The following is an 8413-nucleotide window of genomic DNA, read 5'->3' on the forward strand; positions in this document are numbered from 1 at the left end:
ATGAAATGAGTATTGGCAAATAAGGGATGAATACACTAAGGCATCATATTTGTTATTTCGGACATAAACCGAATTCGACCGAATATTATTATCGCATTCGTTTAGAAATGAAATATAAAATGACCGAGTCAATAGAAAAATATATAACTCAATCTTTTGCTATATGAAATATTTTTCATTTAACATTAAAGCTATCAGGAAATTTTAGAATCAGTAGGATCATCTTCGTATTCTTCTGCCAGGTTTTCTTAAAACAAAGATTCAAATATTGAAAATTGAGAAATGAATACACAAAAGCATCAAATTAATTCGAGCTAAATGGATTATAACTTGAAAATAAAAATAATTAGAATGTACATAGTGGCCTTCGGCCTATAACTGTCAGCAATTACTTCATTTAACTAGGTAGGTACTTAAATAGTTACTTTTCTCGGTATTCTTAGATCAGAAACATTCCGTGAGCTTTATAGGTTCTGGAGTTCGGTTTGGGTTTTATTATACTTGTCTAGGCGGTAGGAAGATTTTGTATTATTGGTAGTAATAAAACCCATAAATTTCTGTAGCGAAATAAACTTAATTTAACCAAAAATTCACATCCCCTCCTAACGAATTCTGGCTTAATAGGACCCCATCAGTTTTTATTTCCACAGTTTGAATTTTTATTTGAATCTGCAAGTGCGCTCACAGTTCTCAGTCTCGTGTAATAGAAAAGCATCAGTTTGAGTTCAGTTATATCGGAACGTTTTTCGTTATATCATCGGATTATCAATCTCCGTCTACACCCCCCCTATACCAGAGTCTTGATTCCACCCATACTGTCAATAACGTATCCTGCTGGTGTGGATACCTGGGGGGTACAGAAGGCACTTTTGGGTGGCTACCCTTCTTAGAATATTTCCGTTCGTTCCCGTGTCCACCTCTACGGTTAGGGAAGCACTCTGGTGGTGTGGTGCTCATTATGAAATGAGTCAGTCCTATCTTAATTTGCTTCCCATAGATCTGAACTGCCCTGAACCGTCACACGGACGGAAAAGTTATCGAGTGGAGGGGATACCTTCTATCAGCTCATTGGACGTAGTGACGGCGGGCCAGTATATATGCCAGCGTAGCTTGAGTATTCCTCAGACTCACTCGTCTGTTCACGAATGCCTAGTGAAATGGATTACAGAGTTTTGCCCGGATGTTTCGTAAGCAGATCGAATCCCTTCAGGTCCTTACCTGCAGAAATGGTTTCAACCATTTTTAGATATCTGGATGCTGATTCACTGTTATCCGTTTATTCGACGAGCCGAAGATTCAGAGATATCTGCCTTCATGACCCAAGGCTCAGGCGTAAGCTCATTTCGAGAACGACTGAATTGCGGAAAGAAGAGCGGAGGCGATTGCTGAATCCAAAATTTGGCGTGAGTATTGTTCGGAATGATGATTTCTCCCGCTCATCATTCCGAGAAAATACCACTCATAAAAAAGTTCTTGTACAAACAAGAACACAACGAACGCGTGCTTTGACAATTCCAAGTAAATGGAGTTTACGCTCCTCTGAGCAGATGGTCAAAACAAATCATCGCTTGATGAGGCTATGAATCTGCATGCACTATCAACATTATTAATATTAATTAACACTTAGTTGTTCTCGGCAACAGATATTATCATTGTGACAGATTTGACTCAACTTCAACTGATATTCTATGTTAATCACTATGAAATATAAAATTGAATTTCTCCCACAATTTTTCTTTCAACAAGAGGGATTATCATTACTGTGTTGTGTTTATCGAGAGATATATATATATAGATTTGAAAAATACAGTCGAAAAGATAGGGAATTCGAGAATTCGTTCAAGACTCAGTTTCAATAACTGTAGACGATTCGATTGTTGAATTAATTTAATCCATTCAGAAATGAAAAATACATTGAAAAATCAATAAAAAATAATTTTTCTTTCTGTTTCTTTTCCTTCTACAAAAATATCTATTTTTCTAAGCAATAATTACAACATGAAATGAGTATTGGCAAATAAGGGATGAATACACTAAGGCATCATATTTGTTATTTCGGACATAAACCGAATTCGACCGAATATTATTATCGCATTCGTTTAGAAATGAAATATAAAATGACCGAGTCAATAGAAAAATATATAACTCAATCTTTTGCTATATGAAATATTTTTCATTTAACATTAAAGCTATCAGGAAATTTTAGAATCAGTAGGATCATCTTCGTATTCTTCTGCCAGGTTTTCTTAAAACAAAGATTCAAATATTGAAAATTGAGAAATGAATACACAAAAGCATCAAATTAATTCGAGCTAAATGGATTATAACTTGAAAATAAAAATAATTAGAATGTACATAGTGGCCTTCGGCCTATAACTGTCAGCAATTACTTCATTTAACTAGGTAGGTACTTAAATAGTTACTTTTCTCGGTATTCTTAGATCAGAAACATTCCGTGAGCTTTATAGGTTCTGGAGTTCGGTTTGGGTTTTATTATACTTGTCTAGGCGGTAGGAAGATTTTGTATTATTGGTAGTAATAAAACCCATAAATTTCTGTAGCGAAATAAACTTAATTTAACCAAAAATTCACATCCCCTCCTAACGAATTCTGGCTTAATAGGACCCCATCAGTTTTTATTTCCACAGTTTGAATTTTTATTTGAATCTGCAAGTGCGCTCACAGTTCTCAGTCTCGTGTAATAGAAAAGCATCAGTTTGAGTTCAGTTATATCGGAACGTTTTTCGTTATATCATCGGATTATCAATCTCCGTCTACACCCCCCCTATACCAGAGTCTTGATTCCACCCATACTGTCAATAACGTATCCTGCTGGTGTGGATACCTGGGGGGTACAGAAGGCACTTTTGGGTGGCTACCCTTCTTAGAATATTTCCGTTCGTTCCCGTGTCCACCTCTACGGTTAGGGAAGCACTCTGGTGGTGTGGTGCTCATTATGAAATGAGTCAGTCCTATCTTAATTTGCTTCCCATAGATCTGAACTGCCCTGAACCGTCACACGGACGGAAAAGTTATCGAGTGGAGGGGATACCTTCTATCAGCTCATTGGACGTAGTGACGGCGGGCCAGTATATATGCCAGCGTAGCTTGAGTATTCCTCAGACTCACTCGTCTGTTCACGAATGCCTAGTGAAATGGATTACAGAGTTTTGCCCGGATGTTTCGTAAGCAGATCGAATCCCTTCAGGTCCTTACCTGCAGAAATGGTTTCAACCATTTTTAGATATCTGGATGCTGATTCACTGTTATCCGTTTATTCGACGAGCCGAAGATTCAGAGATATCTGCCTTCATGACCCAAGGCTCAGGCGTAAGCTCATTTCGAGAACGACTGAATTGCGGAAAGAAGAGCGGAGGCGATTGCTGAATCCAAAATTTGGCGTGAGTATTGTTCGGAATGATGATTTCTCCCGCTCATCATTCCGAGAAAATACCACTCATAAAAAAGTTCTTGTACAAACAAGAACACAACGAACGCGTGCTTTGACAATTCCAAGTAAATGGAGTTTACGCTCCTCTGAGCAGATGGTCAAAACAAATCATCGCTTGATGAGGCTATGAATCTGCATGCACTATCAACATTATTAATATTAATTAACACTTAGTTGTTCTCGGCAACAGATATTATCATTGTGACAGATTTGACTCAACTTCAACTGATATTCTATGTTAATCACTATGAAATATAAAATTGAATTTCTCCCACAATTTTTCTTTCAACAAGAGGGATTATCATTACTGTGTTGTGTTTATCGAGAGATATATATATATAGATTTGAAAAATACAGTCGAAAAGATAGGGAATTCGAGAATTCGTTCAAGACTCAGTTTCAATAACTGTAGACGATTCGATTGTTGAATTAATTTAATCCATTCAGAAATGAAAAATACATTGAAAAATCAATAAAAAATAATTTTTCTTTCTGTTTCTTTTCCTTCTACAAAAATATCTATTTTTCTAAGCAATAATTACAACATGAAATGAGTATTGGCAAATAAGGGATGAATACACTAAGGCATCATATTTGTTATTTCGGACATAAACCGAATTCGACCGAATATTATTATCGCATTCGTTTAGCAATGAAATATAAAATGACCGAGTCAATAGAAAAATATATAACTCAATCTTTTGCTATATGAAATATTTTTCATTTAACATTAAAGCTATCAGGAAATTTTAGAATCAGTAGGATCATCTTCGTATTCTTCTGCCAGGTTTTTTTAAAACAAAGATTCAAATATTGAAAATTGAGAAATGAATACACAAAAGCATCAAATTAATTCGAGCTAAATGGATTATAACTTGAAAATAAAAATAATTAGAATGTACATAGTGGCCTTCGGCCTATTACTGTCAGCAATTACTTCATTTAACTAGGTAGGTACTTAAATAGTTACTTTTCTCGGTATTCTTAGATCAGATGCTTCTTAATATTTCCAACGATTATGTTTTCGATAATAATCGAATTATCTCTGCTTCTCTCATGCGCACTAATCATTCGGGGATTCGAATGATTACTGCAAAATAATTTCTCATGTTCATTCTCCTCAATTCATCAATAGGTATGTGTAACAAACAAAAAAAGAGAATTTGTACGATTTGGATAGGAAAAATATATACAAAATTTTCTCGATAAACTATGGGGAAAATTAACTTTGATATCAATACAAAATCAGTGAAAACAAACATAACACCAATGATTGGGTGAAGGTAACGAACAGAAGGAAAAAACGAGGTCGCTACTAGTCATGGCATCTTATGAGGGTTTTGACACTGCACGTCTCAAATTTGAAACCAAATACTACTTCGAAAGATTTTCATAACTTTCTGCTGAAAACATTTACAGATGTAAAGTGTGTAACGGCTTTTTCTCGGGGTACTCGAGCGCCAGCTATTCTCTAAGGGAAAATAGCAAACCTACCCTGGTAGCTACGAGCCGAAGACAAGATTCCTCGGTGTCTGGGGTGTTAGCGATAACCAGTGAAAGTACACAAATTATATTTGTCGACTCGTACAAGGAAACACAAATGGCACTATTATAAAATTCGTGAAGTGAAAGACTCGAGATCGGTAAATCTACAGGGGAAAAACGGACGGAATGAAACAAGATCCAATCTCGAACGTTATACGAGGTTTACGGACGTGTACGCCAGCTAGAACCTAAGACGCACACTTAACGGGCAGGCACCGGACTTCAGCCAGGTTAGGGGATGAAAGAATTACGACGACACAGAATTACGACAGCTAACCCTTAGGCGTGTTCGGGACTCCCCGGGTATCCACACCAGCAGAGTGCTTCCCTAACCGTAGAGGTGGATACGGGAACGAACGGAAATATTCTAGAAAGGGTAGCCACCCCAAAGGGCCTTCTGTACTCCCCAGGTATCCACACCAGCAGGATACGTTATTGACAGTATGGGTGGAATCAAGACTCTGGTATAGGAGAGGTGTAGACGGGGACTGATAATCCGATGATATAACGAAAAACGTTCGGATATAACTAAACTCAAACTGATGCTTTTCTATTACACGAGACTGAGAACTGTGAGCGCACTTGCAGATTCAAATAAAAATTCAAACTGTGGAAATAAAAACTGATGGGGTCCTATTTAGCCAGAATTGGTAATGAGGGGATGTGAATTTTTGGTTATATTAAGTTTATTTCGCTACAGAAATTTTTGGGTTTTATTACTACCAATAATACAAAATCTTCCTACCGCCTAGACAAGTATAATAAAACCCAAACCGAACTCCAGAACCTATAAAGCTCACGGAATGTCCAAAAAACTAATTAGGTATGAGGGGACCAAGTATCTGGGTTTCTGATCTGAGAATACTGAGAAAAGTAACTATTTAAGTACCTACCTAGTTAAATGAAGTAATTGCTGACAGTAATAGGCCGAAGGCCACTATGTACATTCTTATTATTTTTATTTTCAAGTTATAATCCATTTAGCTCGAATTAATTTGATGCTTTTGTGTATTCATTTCTCAATTTTCAATATTTGAATCTTTGTTTTAAGAAAACCTGGCAGAAGAATACGAAGATGATCCTACTGATTCTAAAATTTCCTGATAGCTTCAATGTTAAATGAAAAATATTTCATATAGCAAAAGATTGAGTTATATATTTTTCTATTGACTCGGTCATTTTATATTTCATTTCTAAACGAATGCGATAATAATATTCGGTCGAATTCGGTTTATGTCCGAAATAACAAATATGATGCCTTAGTGTATTCATCCCTTATTTGCCAATACTCATTTCATGTTGTAATTATTGCTTAGAAAAATAGATATTTTTGTAGAAGGAGAAGAAACAGAAAGAAAAATTATTTTTTATTGATTTTTCAATATATTTTTCATTTCTGAATGGATTAAATTGATTCAACAATCGAATCGTCTACAGTTATTGAAACTGAGTCTTGAACGAATTCTCGAATTCCCTATCTTTTCGACTGTATTTTTCAAATCTATATATATACCTCTCGATAAACACAACACAGTAATGATAATCCCTCTTGTTGAAAGAAAAATTGTGGGAGAAATTCAATTTTATATTTCATAGTGATTAACGTAGAATATCAGTTGAAGTTGAGTCAAATCTGTCACAATGATAATATCTGTTGCCGAGAACAACTAAGTGTTGCTAGATCCTGGTTTTGTCCAGAAAACTTGTCGATTTGTTGGAAATTTTGGATTATTAGTGATCGGTTGATTAATGGGGTATGGAAAACCTTTTTCATTAGGAATTCGTGCAGGAGTATTATTATAATTTTGCTGACTGAAAGTAGGGGTATTATTATAGTTTTGCTGACTGAAAGTAGGTTTTTGATTAACAAATAAATTCTCTCTATTTGAACTACTATTTTGTTGTCGATAAATTGGTTTTTTATCATTATCCTGAGTTTTTCTTAAGAATTCACAATATTCCCACTCTTGCTTTCTATTATCGTGAAATTTGCATCTGTTTATACATTCTTCAAGAGTTTAAGATTCGAAATTGCTTAAATATGACCGATATGGTTCTAAGAGTCCAATTTGGAAAGTTTTGAGGGCTAATTTTTCTACATCTTTTTTTTTTTTGTAAAGCAAATAATTTGGATCTTGTGTATTGAGTGTTAGGTATTGTAAAAGGTCATTCAAGTTCTTTGAAATTCTACTGTAAAAGTCGAAATAATTTTCGTTCTTTTTCTGAACGGATTGCGTTAATGCAGAAATCAATAGGTCTTCATTTCGTTGATCTCTGTATCTTTGCAATAATGATCGTCTGATAGTGATCCAATCCGTAGCATTTTGGAAAGAAATGAAATCTCTCGCTTCTCCTTTAATTTTTGATCTTATTGTGAAATTCAAGGCGTAAGTAAGGTCTGGAGTTAACCTTCCTTGGAGATGTATAAAAAGGTTGTCTATTTCATTGATAAATATTGATAAATTTTGACCTGGAGAAAATTCAGGTATTAAGTTCAAAAGCAATTGTATGTCTTGCCTTGACATTGCGTCAACTACAGGTGGGTTAGAAGAAGTTTGGTTATTCATTTCGAGGTTCTCAAAATTTCTTCTTGAAGGATATGGTTGGAATCTTCTATTTCTAATTGATTGATTGTTCGAAAAACTTTTTTCTGATTCTAATTGGTTATTCAAAAAGTTTGTTCCTAATTCTAATAATTCTGAATCTTCAGCGATAACTTCTAGTACGCCTGAAGAATCGTTATCTGTCATTTGAACTTTGGGATTCTGGGTTTAAGGAAAGAGATTGATGGACTTACATCACCAAGATATGCATTCTAGGGTGTGTAGTTCCTTCTTCTTAATCGAAGTGGATCGAGTTGATGGTCTTCCTTCTGGTGAAGTGGGTAGAATTGATTCTCTGCTGGTTCGATGTGGTTTCTTGGTGATACCGCACAAAGACTTGATAGTCACCGGGAGTTCCTCGAACACTCTTCGAACAGCCTGGCCGGACGAGTCCGTATTCACTTATGGAAACTGATTTTAGTTTTTTTTTTTCACTAAAACCCCGTTGCGATATCCTGTTCGGGCAGCGCCAGTTATGAATAACGAATCCGAAAGTCTATTTTTAAAAAGAACTTATTTCTTTTTAGGGTTACCAATGATAATTAAAGGACAACTCGATAGAAAGTATATCGTTTTTATTTGTACAAAGAACAAGCAAGTGAATCTATCTAACGCTAGACATCAACTAACTATTATTCAAATTATGAAAACGGAAAAGAGTCACAATCGGTGGTCACGCCTTGTGTCGTCTTCCAGGAATCCTGGGTTTCGGGTTCCGATGCGATTCCGTGTTTCTTGTGGGAAACGGTCTCGTAACAATATATATACCTCTCGATAAACACAACACAGTAATGATAATCCCTCTTGTTGAAAG

The sequence above is a fragment of the Coccinella septempunctata genome, chromosome X (genome assembly GCF_907165205.1).
Source record: "Coccinella septempunctata chromosome X, icCocSept1.1, whole genome shotgun sequence".
In the NCBI taxonomy this organism is placed as follows: Eukaryota; Metazoa; Arthropoda; class Insecta; order Coleoptera; family Coccinellidae; genus Coccinella; species Coccinella septempunctata.